Source organism: Plecotus auritus, assembly GCF_963455305.1.
Source record: "Plecotus auritus genome assembly, chromosome: 5".
In the NCBI taxonomy this organism is placed as follows: Eukaryota; Metazoa; Chordata; class Mammalia; order Chiroptera; family Vespertilionidae; genus Plecotus; species Plecotus auritus.
Genome location: NC_137776.1, coordinates 106,715,813 through 106,733,848, shown reverse-complemented (window position 1 = coordinate 106,733,848; position 18,036 = coordinate 106,715,813). Strand labels below are relative to the sequence as shown.

The following is an 18,036-nucleotide window of genomic DNA, read 5'->3' as shown; positions in this document are numbered from 1 at the left end:
TTCTAGGAATTTGTCCATTTTATAGACATTGTCCAGCTTGTTGGCATATAGTTGTTCATAGTATTTTCTTACAATCTTTTGTATTTCTATAGTGTCAGTGGTTACTTCTCCCCTTTTGTTTCTGATTTTTTTAATTTGGGTCCTCTCTCTTTGTTTCTTGATGAGTCTGGCCAACAGTTCATCAATCTTGTTTATCTTTTCAAAGAACCAGCTCTTGATTTCATTGATTTTTTTTGTATTTTTTTTTAGTCTCAATGTCATTTATTTCTGCTGTAATCTTTATTATTTCCTCCCTTCTACTTACTCTGGGCTTTTCTGGTTGTTCTCTTTCTAATTCCTTAAGTTGTAGGGTTAAATAGTTTATTAATTTTTTTGTTTGTTTGTGGGGTGTTTTTTTTTTTTTTTTTTTCTGAGGTAGGCCTGTAGTGCTATGAACTTCCCTCTCAGGACTGCTTTTGCTGTGTCTCAGAGATTTGGGGTTGTTGTGTGTTCATTTTCATTTGTTTCTAGTAAGCTTTTTCTTTCTTTCTTGATCTCATTGGTAACCCATTCATTGTTTAAGAACATGCAATTTAGCCTCCCTGCATTTGAATGCTTTGGGGTGTTTTTACTGTAGTTGATTTCTAATTTCATTCCACTGTGATATGAGAAGATGCTTGATATGATTTCAGTCTTCTTGACCTTGTAGAGACTTGTTTTGTGTCCTAACATGTGGTTTATCTTTGAGAATGACCCATGTGCACTGAGAAGAATGTATGTTCTGCAGCTTTGGGGTAAAATGTTCTATAAATGTCAACTAAATCCATCTGATCTAGTGTGTCTTTTGGAGTCATTGTGTCCTTGTTAATTTTTTGTCTGGATGATCTATCCAGTGAAATCAATGGTGGGTTAAAACCCCCTGCTATGACTGTATTGTTGTCAATCTCTCCCTTAAAGTTCTCTATAACTTTTTATATACTTAGGTGCTCCTATATTGGGTACATATATTTTTACCAGGGTTATCTCCTCTTGTTGGATCGATCCCTTTATTATTATGTAGTGAGCTTTGTTGTCTCTTTTGATGGCCTTCATTTTGAAGTCTATTTTGTCAGATATGACTATTGCCACACCAGCTTTTTTCCGTTTCCATTTACATGAAAAATTTTTTCCCATCTCTTCACTCTCATCCTGTGTGATTCTTTTGTTCTGAGGTGAGACTCTTGTAAGTAGCATATAATTGGGTTATTATTTTTATCCATACAGCTACCCTATGTCTTTTGATTGGAGCATTTAATCTATTTACATTTAAGGTTATTATTGATAGGTATTTATTTAGTGTCATTTTAATTCTGTATGCCTATATTTCACTCTCTACTTCTCATTACAGCAGTCCCTTTAGCATTTCTTGCAGTGCTGGTTTGGTGGTGATAAACTCCTTTAGCCTTTTTTGTCTGGGAAGCTCTTTATTTCACCATCTATTTTGAACAGGGGTGGGCAAACTTTTTGACTCGAGGGCCACAATGGGTTCTTAAACTGGACCGGAGGGCCGGAACAAAAGCATGGACAGAGTGTTTGTGTGAACTAATATAAATTCAAAGTAAAGGAGCGGAGGGGAGAGCAAGAGAACCCTCCGCTCTTTCGGCTCCGTGGGCCAGATAGAACAGCCGAATGGGCCGGATCCGGCCCGCGGGCCGTAGTTTGCCCATGGCTGATTTTGAATGATAGCCTTGTTAGATTTAGTAATCTTGGTTTTAGATCCTTGCTTTTCATTACCTTGAGTACTTCATGCCATTCCCTTCTGGCCTGTAGAGTTTCTGATAAGAAATTGGCTGACAGGCTTATGGGAGCTCCTTTGTAGATAAGATATTGCTTTTCTCTTGCTGTCTTTAAGATTCTCTTTGTCTTTAATTTTTGGCATTTTAATTATGGTGTGTCTGGGCATGGGCCTATTTGGGTTTTTCTTGCTTGGGATTCTCTGTGCCTCCTGGACTTGTGTGACTTTTTCCTTCACCAGGTTAGGGGAGTTTTCTGCTATTATTTCTTCAAACACATTCTCTATCCCTTGCTCACATTCTGCTCCTTCTGTCACACCTATTATGTGAATATTGTTACATTTCATGTTGTCCCCCAGCTCCCTTAAGCTGTCCTACAGCTTTAAAAAAATTTTTTTTCTTTTTGGTTCTCTGATTGAGTGATTATTTTCTACCCTGTCTTCTAATTCACTGATCTGATCCTTGGCCTCCCCTAATCTCCTATGTATTACTTCCACTGTGTTCTTTACTAGTACTAAGACATTCTTCATAGTTACTATATCTTTTCTCATGCTCTTGAGCATCTTTGCCATCATTATTCTGAACTCTGTCTGATAAATCTTTTTTTTTTTTAGCTGTTTGCCTAATAAGTTTATTGTCTCTGAAAAATCATAGAAAATTGTGATTTGGTTTATTAGCTCTCAGCAGCCCGTTCCTGAGCTCTGAGGAAGCTTGCTTTCTTCTGAGCTACCCGATCTTTCTTCTGGGCAAGAGACATTTTGGCACGGTTCCACCTCTTCTTTTTAACTTCTTTCTTAGGCTTCTTCTCATAGACTGGATTCTCTCGTATAGCAGTATGAGCTTTCTTATACATCTTCTCCATCATGTCTGGAGTTACGTTGTTCTTTATATATTAATAGAACTATTTCTTGTAAGCATCTTCATCTTCTTCCATTAGATAACGCATATAATCTGCAACGTTCTGACCCATGATGTGCTTCCGATGTACTTCTGCATTGAATTCCTTGCATTCTGAATCATAACCAGGGAATCGTTTGGTACTGTGAGGGATAGATAGGCCTCCATCCACAGCTCCCTTCAGGGCCCCAAAAACTTTATTTCCAGTAGTAGTTCTGGCAAGCCCTGCATCCAAATAGCAGGTGAAGGCACCAGGTTGACCATCAATGCTTTCCACATTGTATTCATCTCCAGTCACCTCCACCTGGCCTTCATAGATCTTGTCCATGCCAAACCTATTGAGAAGCCTGCGGGCCAGCAGCAGGCAAGTACAATATGCTGCAGCATAATTTGTCAGGCCAACCTTCACACCATACTTTGGGAGTTCATGAGCATAAGCTGCACAAACTATCATATCTCCTTCTATACGGGCATAAGCAATCTGACAGATGATATCTCTGTTGGTTACTCAAACTATCATCCTGTATTTAGGTGTTGTACTTATTTTTATCCTGGATTACCAAGCATTTCCGGGCATAGTAATCAGTTTTACCCTCTTGCTGTCTTCTGAATTTCACTTGGTATTGCTTGAAGTAGGCCTTGTTCTTGACAACTTTCACAAACCCCATCCTGCGGAAGAAAGACCCACAGCCGTGGCTTGCCACAGACCTCTGATAAATTTCTTATCTCCATTTCATTTAGCTCTTCTTCTGGAGAATTACCTTGTTCTTTCATTTGGAGGTTGTTTTTTTGTCTCCCCATTTTGGCTGCCAGTTGGGTTGTGACTATGTGTTAGGTAGATCTGCTACACCTCCCAGTCTCTAGTGCAGGACAGTGTCAAACGCTGTTTCTAAGTAATTAGATCCTTCAAAGACTCAAATTAACCAGAGAACTGCCTCTGCCTGTGGACTGATTGTATTCAGTGGTGAGTAGTCTTGGGTTTTTTGTAGGTCGGGGGAGAGGTTTCCCAACAGGGTGGGGCATTTGATTATGCCTAGAGGCTAACTGTTATTCTCAGTCTCTTAAACGGCCTCAGAAACTCCACAGGATGGGACAAGGCATTTATCAATAGAGTGGGGCAACTGCTTCCCCCATCTCCCCCCAGGAAAAAACTGCCTAGATAGCAAAGGTCTTCCTGAGAAAGATGTCCTCTGCAGCATGAAGGAATGACTCAGCACAGGAAACCAGGGTGTCTGCCTTCTTAGTTATAACCACAGAGCCCCCAACCATGGCTTCTGCTCACACAGCTCTAGTCCACTCTGCCCTTCCTCTGCTGGAGCCCCAGATGAGTGGCTGCACACAAAATTTTGTGTTGGCCCTATAAGATGGTGCCTGCATTTCCTGCCATCTCTCCCTGGTAGACAGCAACCCTTCTGCTTTTCACAACCAGATGTTATGTGGACACCTTTCTCAGTTCGGGTGCTCTCAGCTAGGGGGTCCAGCTTGGGGTTTGAACCCCAGAGTTTTCAGTAGCAAACCCCAACAACTGAGCTACCTCTCTAGAACTTCAACTGCTGTTTTTGAGAGCTTGGCCAGCCCTTTCACTCCATACTTTCTACCAGTCTCTATGCAGTCTCCACTTTCTGTTCTTGGTTATCATGGTCCTCTCCAGTTAATTTTCAGGATGGTGTTTGGTGTTTTTTTGTGGTGTGTGTGTGTGTGTGTGTGTGTGTGTGTGTGTGTGTTGTATTTTAGTTGTAATTCCAGTTTGGTCTTGGAGGTGTGTCAGTGTAGAATCCCCATTTTTAATTATATATATATATATATATATATATATATATATATATATACACACACACACACACACACACACACACACACACACACACACACACTCTAGAGGCCTGGTGCATGAAATTCATGCATAGGAGGGGTGTCCCTCAGCCCGGCCTGTACCCACTCCAATCTGGGACCCCTGCAGGATCAGGCCTAAACCAGCACTCCGACATCCCTCTCACAATCCGGGACCGCCGGTTCCTAACAACTCGCCTACCTGCCTGCCTGCCTGATTGCTCCTAACCGCTTCTGCCTGCCAGCCTGATTGCCCCCTAACCACTCCCCTGCCAGGCTGATTGATGCCTAACCGCTACCCTGCTGGTCCGATCGCCCCCAACTGCCCTCCCCTGCCTGCCTGATCACCCACAACTGCCCTCCCCTGACGGCCGATTGCCCACAACTGCCCTCCCCTGCCAGCCCGATCGCCCACAACTGCCCTCCCCTGCCAGCCTTATCACCCACAACTGCCCTCCCCTGCTGGCCTGATTGCCCCCAACTGCCCTCCCCTGCCAGCCGATTGCCCACAACTGCCTTCCGCTGCTGCGCCCTGCCTCCTCTGCCAGGACCCACCTCTGCGGAAGATGGCAGAGATGCCGGGCCAGACTCCTTTGCTCCATGCAGAGCCACGGGACCCCACCCCACCCCAGGCTTCACCACGCGGAGCGGCTGCAAGACCCCACCTCCACTGTGCATGCAGCCATTTTGTGGTGGCCATCTTGTGACGACATGAGGGCATGACTCCACCTAGGCTATTATTAGTATAGATATTTTAAAGCCACTTTGGTAGTTCTATCTTTCAAGAAATTTCATCTTAGTTATGCATTTCATTTAAGTTATCCAATGTATTGGCATAAAATTTTTCAAAATATTCTTCTATTATCCTTTCAGCATCTGTAGTATCTGTACTAATGTCCCCTCCTTCATTCTTGTAATTGGTAATTTGAATTTTCTCTCTGTTTTATTGATTAGTCTAACTTGCAGTTTATCAATTTTATTGATCTTTTTAAAAAAAACACCTTTGTGTTTCCAAGATTTTCTCTATTCTCTTTCTGATTCCAATTTCATTGATATCCAATGCTCTTGAAATGGCCTAAAGGACAATAAAACTTAGGAAAAAACATAGATAGCAATGATTTTTGAGTCAAGAAATGATTCACACTCTAGCTGGTTTGTCTCAGTGGATAGAGCGTCAGCCTGTGGACTAAAGGATCCCAGGTTTGATTCTAGCCAAGGACACATGCCTGGGTTGTGGGCTCTATCTCCCCCAGTAGGGGGTGTGCAGGAGGCAGCCAATCAATGATTCTCTCTCATCATTGATGTTTCTATCTCTCTATCCCTCTCCCTTCTTCTCTGAAATCAATAAAAATATTTTTTAAAATGATTCACTATTTTCAGATTTTCAATTAGAATAAATTTTTAAGAATATCTTTTTCATATTGCTTATATTTCCCTTTTAACAGAAGTACAAATGTTAAAATGATATAAATCTGTCTGCAGAGTTCCAAAATAGCTTTATCAATATATAAAAACTGATTCTGCCCTGGCCATTGTGGCTCAGTGGTTAGAGCATCAACCTGCTCACCAAAGGGTCTCAGGTTCAATTCCCAGTCAAGGGCACATACCTGAGTCACAGGTTCACCAAGGGCCAGTGCAGGAGGCAACAAATCCATGTGTCTCTCTCACATTGATGTCTCTCTCTGCCCCTCCCTCCCTTCCACATTCTCTAAAAATCAATGGAATAAACATCCTCAGGTGAGAATTAACAACAAAAAAAACTGATTCTAAGTGATATTACTAATATTGTGTCATATTTTAATAGGCAGTTCTTTTTTTACTGTTTATAAAATAACTAGAGGCCCGGTACATGAAATTCATGCACTCAGGGGGGTCCCTCAGCCCGGCCTGTGCCTTCTTGCAGTCCAGGAGCCCTCAGGGGATGTCCAACTGACAGCTAAGCCATCAGTCAGATATCCTTAGCACTACCATGGAGGAGGGAGAGGCTCCCGCCACTGCCCCTGTGCTCGCCAGCCATGAGCCTGGCTTCTGGCTGAGTGGCGCTCCCCTGTGGGAGCACACTGACCACCAGGGGGCAGCTCCTGAGTTGAGCATCTGCCCCCTGGTGGTCAGTGCGTGTCATAGCGACCAGTCGTTCTGCCATTCAGTTGATTTGCATATTAGCCTTTTATTGCATAGGATGAAATATTTTTATAGTAGATGGTATTTTAAAGTAGATGAAATTTGGCCTGTGTCTTTAAAAGTCTAATACAATGTATAACACGGTAAAAGCCTGCAGAGAAATTCAGACAAAGCAGTCTTATAGTTCAGGGCAAAAGCAAATATTTCTGTGGCTGAATATTTAGCCTTGAGTTGTGGACAGTGGGCCAGGAGAATGGGGAGTGTGTAGGCCAGTGTGATTGTACAAAGGAAGACAGTGGGGAGTTATAAGAGATATATTGGAAAGGTACCTGAGGCAGATCAAGTAGGTCACTGAATAATAAATTTTTTCATTGCAGTCTGCTGGTAATGGACAAATAATGAAGCTGAAGGGGGAGTAATATGTTTCAGGTACATTAACTGATTAGCAGGTACAAAGGGAGTGAAAGGAGAGAGAGACTGAAAGAAAGGAGGGAAGTTACGTGGGAGGTTCTCAAAAGAAAAGCAACAGGCACTGGAAACTGAACAAGGAGAAAAATGAGGTAAACTGACCCCACGGTGTCTACTTTGGGAGATGCATGCATTGTAATTATGACAAACATACAAGGCAAAGTGAGCCGGACCTGACTATGGTACTGGAGGTGAGACTGGTGGGCGGGAAATGGAACCGAGCGGTGAGTAAGGTCGTTTAGGATTTGGCAACTGACTGAGCCTCTGCAAGGAGACACGGGGCCAGTCGGCTGCTGTGAACACAGGGCTGACTTTACGCAAAGATACAAAGGCACAGATACAGATTTGTGACTTACACACTCGCAAGTGTTACTTGAAGCAATGAGATGACGAACACTTTAAAGGTCTAATACAATGTATAATGTGGTAAAAGCCTGCAGAGCAATTCCGACAATGTGGTCTTATGGTTCCCAGTCTCTAGTGCAAGAATAATAAAAATAGAAATAACAATATTAGCTACTATGTCTTCAGCCCTCCCATGTAGTAGACAGCACCTTAAAGTGCTTTTCCGATATTAATTCAATTACTTCCAAGCCCTATGAAGGAGGGAAAGAGGTACCACTATAATTCCCATTTTAAAGGGGGGACTGAAACACGGAGAGCTTAAGTTACTTATACAAAATCAACAACTAGAAAGTTGTTCAGCCTAGCAGAAGCCCAACGTGAACCCTAGGCTGCCCTCTGCACGGACAGAGACCCTTATGAAATGATGTATCTGGGGGAGAACATGAGACAGAAAATGAGCCATCCGAGAGGTACATTCTTACACAAATGTGCTTCTGGCAGGAGGATTATAAATGCACGCCATGCCAGATGGTCCTTCAGGAAAGTAGGGAGCGAGTGCCACGTATTCATCTCATGGATTCTATGTAAACCATTTAATGCCACTAAGTCATCTACACTCTCCATTTTCAAATTTTTTGGATGAGTAGGATCACTTGAAGAAATTAGTGGGCTATTTTTCAAGGCTGTTTCATAGACATAGCTGCAAATGGTTCAGAAGGTTAAATTACAGCTTCTGGAACACTGCTTCTCAAAAAGGGGCATGCGGACAGGAAGCATCAGTGGCCCTTGAAAACTTGTTAGAAATGCAAATTCTCACCCTCACCCCAGACCCACTGAATCAGAAACTCAAGTAGAAGCAGTATGCCCAAGTAGAAGAGCCACAGCTCTAGAAAATGAGATGGTCTGTGTGCGTATTAAATCTTTGGGGACCCTGTCCCAGGTCAGAGCACTGAAGGAACACAGCCTGTGGCCCCTCCTGCCAGCCTGATGGGTTCTTAGTGGAATGCATGCTAGGGTGGAGCTCAGGGTAGGTGAGAAGTCCTTCCTTCTGCTGTGATATGAAAGAGAGGCGACAAAGACCTTCTGTTCCTGCTGCCATCATGCAGAGGTACTAGCAGGGTCTTTGCCCAACCCCCTGCGGCAGAATCCCCACAGGACAACGACATGGCAATTAGCATGTTTCCTGTCCCCTCAGCCTTCAGAGTGAGATCTCTTTACCAGCCAGAAAGTTCTACCAGGAGACAGAGCCAGCTTAACAGGCTGCCAAAGAAGCAAATAAGCAACCAAGTAAACAAACAAGCCATTCTTTTTTTTTTTTTCCTTTTTTAAAAATATGTTTTTATTGATTTTAGAGAGAGGGAGAGAGAGAAACATCGATATGAGAAACATCAAATGGTTGCCCCCTGTATGCACCCTGACCAGGAATCGAACCCACAACATAGTTATGTGCCCTGACCTGGAATTGAACTGGAGACCTTTTGGTGCACGGGATGATGCCCAACCAACTGAGCCACACCAGCCAGGGCATCAGAGTTCATACTCTTAACACTACATTATACTGACTTAGGAATGGTCATAATTTAGCAAGGCATAAATCCATACCGGGTGCCAGGAGAAAATTAGTCTCTCTAATTCTCAATTTTCTCTAATAAATGCAACAGTTTGGTTAGATGATTTTTAGGGTTATTTCCAATCTACCATTCTGTGATTTAAAAAAAAAATTTAAAACCTAAATGTTCTTTAAAATGTGATATTAAATATATGGGTTTTTTAAAAAGGCATTCTTGACATGCTTGAAATTCTTGACATGTATGATTGAATTATAAAGGGGGAAGACAGTTACAAAATACATAATTGAGGAAATTTGAATATGAACTATATTATTTTAAGGTATTACATATAAATAATAAGTATTTTCAGTATGTATTTGTATTGTAGTTATATAGGAAAATGTTCTTATCCCAGGAGATAAGTGTAAGGATAAGATGTCATGATATTGGCAATTAACCTCAAATAATCAGAGAGAGAAAGACATTAAGTAAATGTGGCCACATTGGTGAATCTAGGTGAGAAGTATTAGGGTGTACATCACACTGTCCTTATAATTTTTTTTAATTTTTTTTTATTAAGGTATTATATGTGTACATATCTTACCATTCCTCCCCCACACCCTACTCCCATACATGCCTTCACCCCCAATGATTTTTGCATCCATTGGTTACTCTTATATGCATGCATATAAGTCCTTCGGTAGATCTCTTATTTCCCCCACCTCTCCCTAACCTTCCCGCTGTAATTTGACAGTCTGATGCTTTACTGCCTCTGTATCTATCTTTTTGTTCATCAGTTTATAATGTTTTTTATTATCCTCAAATGAGTGAGATCATGTGGTATTTTTCTTTCATTGGCTGACTTATTTCACTTAGCATAATGTTCTCCAATTCCATCCAGGTTGCTACAAATGGTAGGAATTCCTTCTTTTTTATGGCAGCATAGTATTCCATTGTGTAGATGTACCACAGTTTTCTGATCCAGTCATCTGCTGACGGGCAACTAGGCTGTTTCCAAATCTTAGCTATTGTAAATTGTGCTGCTATGAACATAGGGGTGCATATATCCTTTCTGATTGGTGTTTCTAGTTTCTTAGGATATATTCCTAGGAGTGGGATTACTGCGTCAAATGGGAGTTCCATTTTCAGTTTTTTGAGGAAACTCCATACTGTTCTCCACAGTGGCTGCACCAGTCTGCATTCCCACCAGCAGTGCATGAGGGTTCCTTTTTCTCCGCATCCTCGCCAACACTTGTCGTTTGTTGATTTGTTGATGATAGCCATTCTGACAGGTGTGAGATGGTATCTCATTGTCGTTTTGATTTGCATCTCTCGGATAATTAGTGACTTTGAGCATGTTTTCATGTGTCTCTTGGCCTTCCTTCTGTCTTCTTTCGAAAAGATTCTATTTAGGTCCATTGCCCATTTTTTTATTGGATCATTTATCTTCCTTTTATTAAGTGGTATAAGCTGCCTGTAGATGTTGGAGATTAAACCTTTATCAGTGATAACATTTGCAAATATGTTCTCCCATACAGTGGGGTTTCTTGTTATTTTGTTGATGGTTTCTTTTGCTGTGAAAAAGCTTTTTATTTTGATGTAGTCCCATTTGTTTATTTTCTCTTTGGCTTCCATTGCCCCTAGGGGCAGTAACAGTGAAGAAGTTCTTTCAGCATATGTCTGAGATTTTGCTGCCTGTGGATTCCTCTAGTATTTTTATGGTTTCCCGTCTTATGTTTAAGTCCTGTATCCATTTTGAGTTTATTTTTGTGTATGGTGTAAGTTGGTGATCTAGTTTCATTTTCTTGCATGTATCTGTCCAATTTTCCCAACACCAAACAAGCCATTCTTAAGGGTTTGCATGTAAGACTCTACAAAGTCCTTGACTAGCTCTGCTACAACTTAGACACTGTATCCAACCCCTTCCTCTGCATTTCAATGCCATCTGAACTCACCCCACCCCCTTGCCATTTCTTGCCACACATCTTACCAGATCCCCTGCCAGGCCCTGGGCCTGCTGTCCAGCTACGCATGCCCACTTGACCTTGACAGTCCTGCCGAGAAGACCTCACCCGGATTCCCAGGAACAGGTCCCATAGTTGAAAGCTGTCATGCCCTTGGGCATTAAATGCCTCACCAATAGAGACAGCTACATAACTTGCACCTGGTCTCCATAACCAGCTGGTCAGAAAGGTATGATGATGGGCCACCCTGACATAATGCTAACCAGTGCTTGAGACGAAAGGGAAAACAAAGTAGACTGATGTCTGCATTTACCAGGTGGGGAGAGAAAGGAGAATTGGACTGATTTATTCTGATGTTTGAGGCGAGGAAAGGAAGGCAGATCTGTTCCAGACCTCATGGCGAGAAAGATGGCACCTCATCCTTCCTCTCAGCCCCCCACCTCACCCCAGCCCACCCCACTTCACCCCACTTCCACCCAGTCCGTCCTTCCTTAGCACATCTGTCCTCTCACCCTGCAATCGCACCCCTCCCTCCCCTCCCCACCCCACTTCTCCCGATTCTAGCTCACCCTCTCACTTCCAGCTAGTTGAAATGATAAGGCCTCATCCTTTCTATAAACTATTCATATGAAATGTCTTGTTAAGAGCACTTTTATTACATTTCCTCTTTTATTTGGTGAAATTCAATGATGAAACACAGGTGAGCATTCCCAGGATGGACAGGATGGGAGCAGCACAGTCTGCCGGACCACCCGCCTGTAACTGACCCTTCCGGGTGAGTGTGTCTCCCCACTTATCCCCACCAGATGGCAAGCATCTCAGCAGACCCTGTGTTTGCTTTCATTCCCTCTGCACACTGCTCAAGGCCAACTGCCGGAAACCGATCATTGTCCCACTAATAGATGTGGAAATGCTCTGAAAGGTTGGAGCTAATCACTCATTGTTTAGTTGAGACATTGGTAGTTGAAGCAGCCTCCACCTCTGTTTCTCCTATGTAAATTTCTGTTATTGGAATTTCCTGCCTAAAGGTTATGGGCGTATCCCATAGTCTCAATAAAAGGGATTGCAAGGCCAGAGCAAGGGGTAGTCCTCCCACTAGAGGTGGGCTTCCGCCTGGCCCCCCAATATTTCTAAATTAATACTTTTCTAGTCTCTCTCTTCATTTGTGTGCGGCCTTCTCCAGAAACCGGACCCTGAGTGGGCCCTGAACCACACGGGACGTGAAAGGGGTTCCCACAGCCAACATTCCACTGTGGTCAGGAAGGACATTGGGGGATTAAGTGGGTTCCAGCTCCCAGTGTACGTGGGGGCTTTCTAAAAGACACAGCCCTTCCTCAGGCAGCAGTGCAGCGCTGTTTGAGCTCGCAGACTCTCCAGGCAGCCGGTTCTCAGCCCTGCCACTTCCTGGCCACGTGGTCTCAGTTTGCATAAACATTTCAATCCTCAGTTTCCTCATCTCCAAAATGCACACAGCCTGCCTCCCAGGCTTCCTAGGAGAGACCCCACACACTCTCATCACAGTATCAAGTTATTAAGCAATTACCAACAGCTGATCATTTTCAACTACAAAAATGACAAGCTCATATGGTTCACCTTAACATCCTTCTTTTGTATATGTTCATATTCATTTTCTCTCTCCCTCCTCACAACAGAAGGCAAGCTGTTGTTTAGTATCTTGTTCCTAAGATCTAAACAGTGACTAGACTTGGTATGCAATCAATAAATATTTGAATGAATGAATGAATGAATGAATGACATGTTTAATGAATGCCTAGAACATAGTGTTAAATATGAATGTTGTTATTATATTAGCAATTGGCAAAGCAGGAACAAAAATACTGGACAATATTGGCTCAAGTGAAAATTAATGCCACATTACCAAATATTTTATCCTGTCTTCAGTAACTTCAGTTTATTGCATCAAACCAATCTTTCTTTTTTTATTTGGTGCTAATTTATTTTATTTTATTCTTCAATTACAGATTACTTTTAATATTATTTTGTATTCATTTCAAGCGTCCAGCATAGTGGTTAGATAATCCTATACTTTATGAAGTATTCCCCCGGTTATTTCCAGTACCCACTAGCACCCTACCTAGTCGTTACAGTAAAATTGATTATACTTCCTAGGCTGTGTTTTACATCCCCATAACTATTTTGTAATTACTGATCTATACTCAATTCCTTCACCATTTTCACCCCATCATCCAAATGCCCCTCAGGCAACCATCAGTCAGTTCTCCATATCTATGAGTTTGTTTCTGTTTTGTTTGTTCATTTATATTGTTCTTCAGACTTCATGTATAAGTCAAATCATGTGGTATTTGTCTTTCTCTGACTGATTTATTTCACTTAACATAATACCCTCTAGGTCCATCCATGCTGCTGCAAATGGGAAGATTTTGTTTTCTTTTGTGGCCAAGTAATATTCCATTATATACACGTAACCTGTTGGAAGCCGCCCATTGCCTTCACTAGCAGAGAGGTGTGGACAAGGAACCCAGAAGGCTGGAGACCTTGAGCTCTGAAAGGTCAGAGCTCTGCACCCACTGTTTAGTTGAGACAATGGTAGCTGAAGCAACTTCCACCTTTCAGTTTTATGTAAATCCTTGCTGATTGGCTATTATTGGAATTGCCTGCCTAAGGGCTATGGGTGTATCCCAAAACCTGAATAAAAGGGATAGCAAGGCCCGAGCAAAGTGGAGTCCTTCCTCTTGAGCTGGGCTCCCGCCTGGCCCCCAATTTCCAAATTTATATTTTCTTGTCTAGTCTCTTTCATTTGTGTGCAGCCTCCTCCAGTACCCAAACCCTGAACCTGAACCCTGAGCCACGTGGGACATGGGGGGACACTCATAGTAACCAAACCAATTTTCTTTTCAGCTAGAAAAAAACACCCTGGATCAAATTGATTGACATTGTAACAATGTCGGTCAGTGATTACCATTATCCGATACAAATATTTGGGAAAAGTAAACTGCACAATTCAATTCATGATAATAACCCTACGGAGATTTGCTGAACACCTACTATGTGCCAGGTGGTGCCCCAGCACTTGGCAGGTCTCATTCTCAAAACCCTCAACAGGCTTCAAGTGGGGGCTCCATCTCCCTTTGGTGAGTGAGGACCCCACCCCAGGGAGGGCAGGAGTGAGTGGGATGTGTGGTAAGAGGAGGTGCTGAGCTGGCACCCCGGACCCCTCCACTAGCCTGTTATGTTAGGAGCCCCACCCCGTGTACATAAGCTCTGCTATGAGGGGTCAGGAGTCCGCTACCCAAAGTCTGGACTAGGACAGCTGGCAGGGGCCTCAGCTGAAAACTCCCAGGCAGCTACACTGGCCGGGTGCCCAGGGCTTGGTGCTGCGTGCCTTCAGCCCTCTGTCATCTCGCAGCCCCAAGCCTACTCTGAGCTGCATGGGTGGTGCCTGTAAAACTGGTCGTGCTGCCTCCAGGCCCGAGTCTGGCCTCCACGTCTGTGAAGCAGGCTTCTCCAGCATCCTCAGCCTGCTCAGGGCACCCCAAAGTGTGAGGCTCCGTCACTGAATTTAATTTAGTGGGAGGTGGTCTATGGGCAGGTGTGCCAGCATCCCCACCCTCCACGGGAGAACTCTGCGGCACATCCTACAAGGACTGAGCCCCGCAGGGTAGGAGTCCTGCTGGGGAGCCCCTTCCCTCTCCCTGTCCCGCCCTGTGCTCCGATGCAGTGTGAGCACCAGTGAGGCCCTGGGAAGCAGACTGCACGCCCCAAGCCCTGCCCAGGTCCTGAAGGCACCACTGGGGCCAGACCTTGGGTGGTGCAGCCTTTGCCTGTGTCCCTCGCCATGTCAGGCTCGGGCGCCACCCTCAGCCAGCATCAGAAATATTGCACAGTTGGAGAGGCAGAGCCCGCGTGGGGACAACTAAGGGACTTTCAGGAGTGTCTGCCCACATTCCAGACGCCCCTGAGTAGCCCAAGTGAAGGTCACTGCCTCAGTCTTATGTTTCCTTCAGTCTTCCATGCGGCTGGGGAGGCATCTGCCCTGGGCTTAAATGCTCCTTCTCCCAGGAAGTCCTCCCAGGCTCGCCCGCCCCAGGGACCCTCTCCCGAGTTTCTGTGGTACTTTTCACTAGCACTGAGCTGACTCTGGGCCTCTCTCCAGGGGCGTGGCCCCTGGGTGCCTGTAATGCACGCACCCCTCTGTCTGGCACATTCTTGCACGCAAACACCGATGGAGGAGATACAGAACTATTCTGGTTGGTGTTAAAACCCAAGTAACAATCTATCAATGAAGCTGAAGGACCGAGGCTGCTTTATCCAAAGCTTGGACGTGTGTGCAGGTAGGCAAGCTGGTGTTTTCAAAAGGAATTCTAATCTGAGAAAACACAGCCCCCTCCCCGCCAGGCCTCTCCTCTCTGGCTGCAAGGCTGCAGAGGCTCAGACTGGGACTGTGCCCAGAACAGGTGAATTCAGAAGAAGCCCACGGCCTAAACTCACGGGTTAGCCAGCCTGCCCTGCCCAAGGCACGGCTGGTGGGCAGGCTGCTCACTCCTTCCGATTCTGAGTCAGCAGCCTCAGAGAAGGGTTTCACAGATTTGCTCTTTTTCTGGCAGCTGAACTCAAGTCGGCATTAGAAGTGTTTGTAGTGAGAAAGGAATTCTGGGACGTCAGGTGGAGCCGTGGAAAGAGGGAGCTGCCACATCCCACCACCGAAGTGATGGTTTTCCAACGTGGGCCCTTCCGCAGCCCTCCTCTGGGCTTGCAAAGTGAGGAAGCCACAGAACCAAGTCCTGCCCGGGGTGCGCGCCTGAGTTCATGTTCTCCCAGAAGAAACAATGAGCCCACACCTGAACATAGATGCCCACCCCCCTCCCACCCCACTTGCCCGCGTTGCGTCATCCCGCCAGGCAGGTGGTGTTCCCGGACCCTGGGGTTCTTTCCTGAAGCCAGCGCCTTACCTGCCCTCCTGGCCTTCCCTCCGCCTCCACTCCGACGGCCCGGCTGCCCTGGGGTTGGGAGAGCCTCTATAAACAACACAGACATCTCGTTAGTGCGTGGCCTTTCCCACGCAGCACCGTGCGCACTGCCGTAGTCCCCCGCGAGCTGGTGATGACATGGCATGTGACACGGGCATGCTGGGCGGATGGTGGAGCGGGCGGGGGGCCGGAAGGGGGGTAGGGGGCACAGGAGGTCCAGCCGGGCCCTCTGTCCCGGGAGGCCTCCCTGCGCGAGGGAAACGCGGCTGAGGGATGCTCGCGGGGAGGGGTCGGGGGCGCGATGGAGCTGGAGATGGGCAGTGAACGTCTTTACCTTGGACCTTTCCAGAGCATGTACAGTTGTTGGAGGCCAGAAGAGGCTAGCGCAGCGTGGCCGAGCTTCCAGGTCGCTGGGAGAGAGAGCGCGGGCAGCCGGGAAGCCGCGCTGCGGCTGCTGGCGGCCTCCTTTGGGCTGAAAGGGTCCGTCTGTTCACAGGAAGCTGGAGGTCTCCCCGCGGGCCTGGCGCCAGGTCACGCATCAGGAGCAGCCGCCGGGTCTTCAGCCTCTGCTCCTTTTCCTTCACATCCCCGAGGGTGTGCCTGTAGCTAGCCGCTACCCGGCAGTGTCAGACCAACACCACGTGGTTACACACCCACCTTCTAACCGTCCCCTGGGAGCAACACCAGCCAGAACTCCCTCGGCTGCTGGCGGGTCCTGTGCCCCGCACACTCTGCCCTGTGCTGAGTCCTGAGAGGTGTGGACGGCCACTCTGAACCTCAACACACAGGCGACACCTGAAACTGCCTCCAGAGGCCTCATCAATTCGCTGAAGAAGGAGAAAGGGGAAACACCTTCCCAAAAGAAAGATGTTTACCTTGCACAGGTTTTGATTTTAGTTTTCAAACTAAAGGGATTTTATGCATGTTCCTGGAGAATTTTCAAAACACCGGCTCCTGCAGCAGAATCCTCAGGTGATAGGCCAAGGGTCCTGCTGGTGAGTGGACCACACCCCGGGGCAGTGCTGGGGAAGGACCAGGTCCAGCCAGGGTCTTCAGGGCCCGTTGAAACTAGGACAACTTTTAAAATAAGAAAAACAAAAGTACCTAAACTAGAGTCAATTGTTCACTCTCTACAATTTGGAAAAAGTGGGTTTATGTTGGGCCCCGGGCAGCTAGCCGGGCTCACCCTGACAGTGTAGCAAAGCCACGCATGGCAAGTCCATTCCGCACAGCCCTGCGTGGAAAGCAGGCGTGGCCATCATCTGGCTGCCCGAGCAGTGCAGGAGGCCAGCGGGAGTCCTGCAGAACCAGAAATACAAGCCAGCGGTTTGCACTGACTGTTGGAGAAAGGCCACCTTGCTGAGTGCTCTGGACTTAATCATGTATATACCTATAGCTTTCCATGTCCTAAAAATGGCTTAAGATGACTTCCAATAACAGGTAAAATGTAACACAATAAATAAAATTAAAATGTGCAGATGAGGAAATCAAAGGAAAGGACAAAGAAGGTAAGGCTGTGCCAGGGACCAAGGGCACATTGGGGGCTTTGTATCACTGCACAGGGCGGCCCAGTGGGTCAAATAGCATGGTCTCCCCTGAGTCCTCTTCCTGGAAATACCGTTCAACTCATACCCCAATTGGAGTTGAGAGTAGTCACATGGCAGGACTTCTCGCAGAGATGCGTGGTATGATCAACTGATGGTCAGGCTCAGGCCAGAACAGGCCAGACACTGGAGCAGTAGTTTTCCAATGCTGTTGGCCATATAGCATCATGGTGAAATCCATGGCCTACTTCAGATGAAAGCAGAAGTGTCTGACTGTTCCCCCACTGGGGAGCTGTTTCCTCTCTCCTTGGGGCCACCACCCTCAACACCGCCAACTGAGACCCTCCCTCCCCTCTTCTCAGGGACTGCACAGCATGGTGTGAAATCCAGACAGGAGAATGGCGGTTTCTTTTCTTTTTTTAATTGATTTCAGACAGGAAGGGAGAGGGAGAGAGAGATAGAAACATCCATGATGAGAGAGAATCATGGATCGGCTGCCTCCTGCAAGTCCCCTACTGGGGATCAAACCCACAATCCGGGCATGTGCCCTTGACTGGAATCAAACCTGGGACCTTTCAGTTTGTAGGCCAACGCTCTATCCACTGAGCAAAACCAGC

At 45.8% G+C, this 18,036-nt stretch overlaps 1 protein-coding gene and 1 pseudogene across 5 annotated transcripts in view; both read right to left on the bottom strand.

Annotated features, from left to right (window-relative positions):
- Positions 1-18,036, bottom strand: part of SHC3 (SHC adaptor protein 3) — a 155,728-nt gene that overhangs the window by 84,055 nt on the left and 53,637 nt on the right. The window lies entirely within an intron of this gene.
- On the bottom strand, positions 2,300-3,345 carry LOC308249316 (large ribosomal subunit protein uL18-like; annotated as a pseudogene). Its single transcript has one exon. The product of its transcript is annotated as a large ribosomal subunit protein uL18-like (transcript).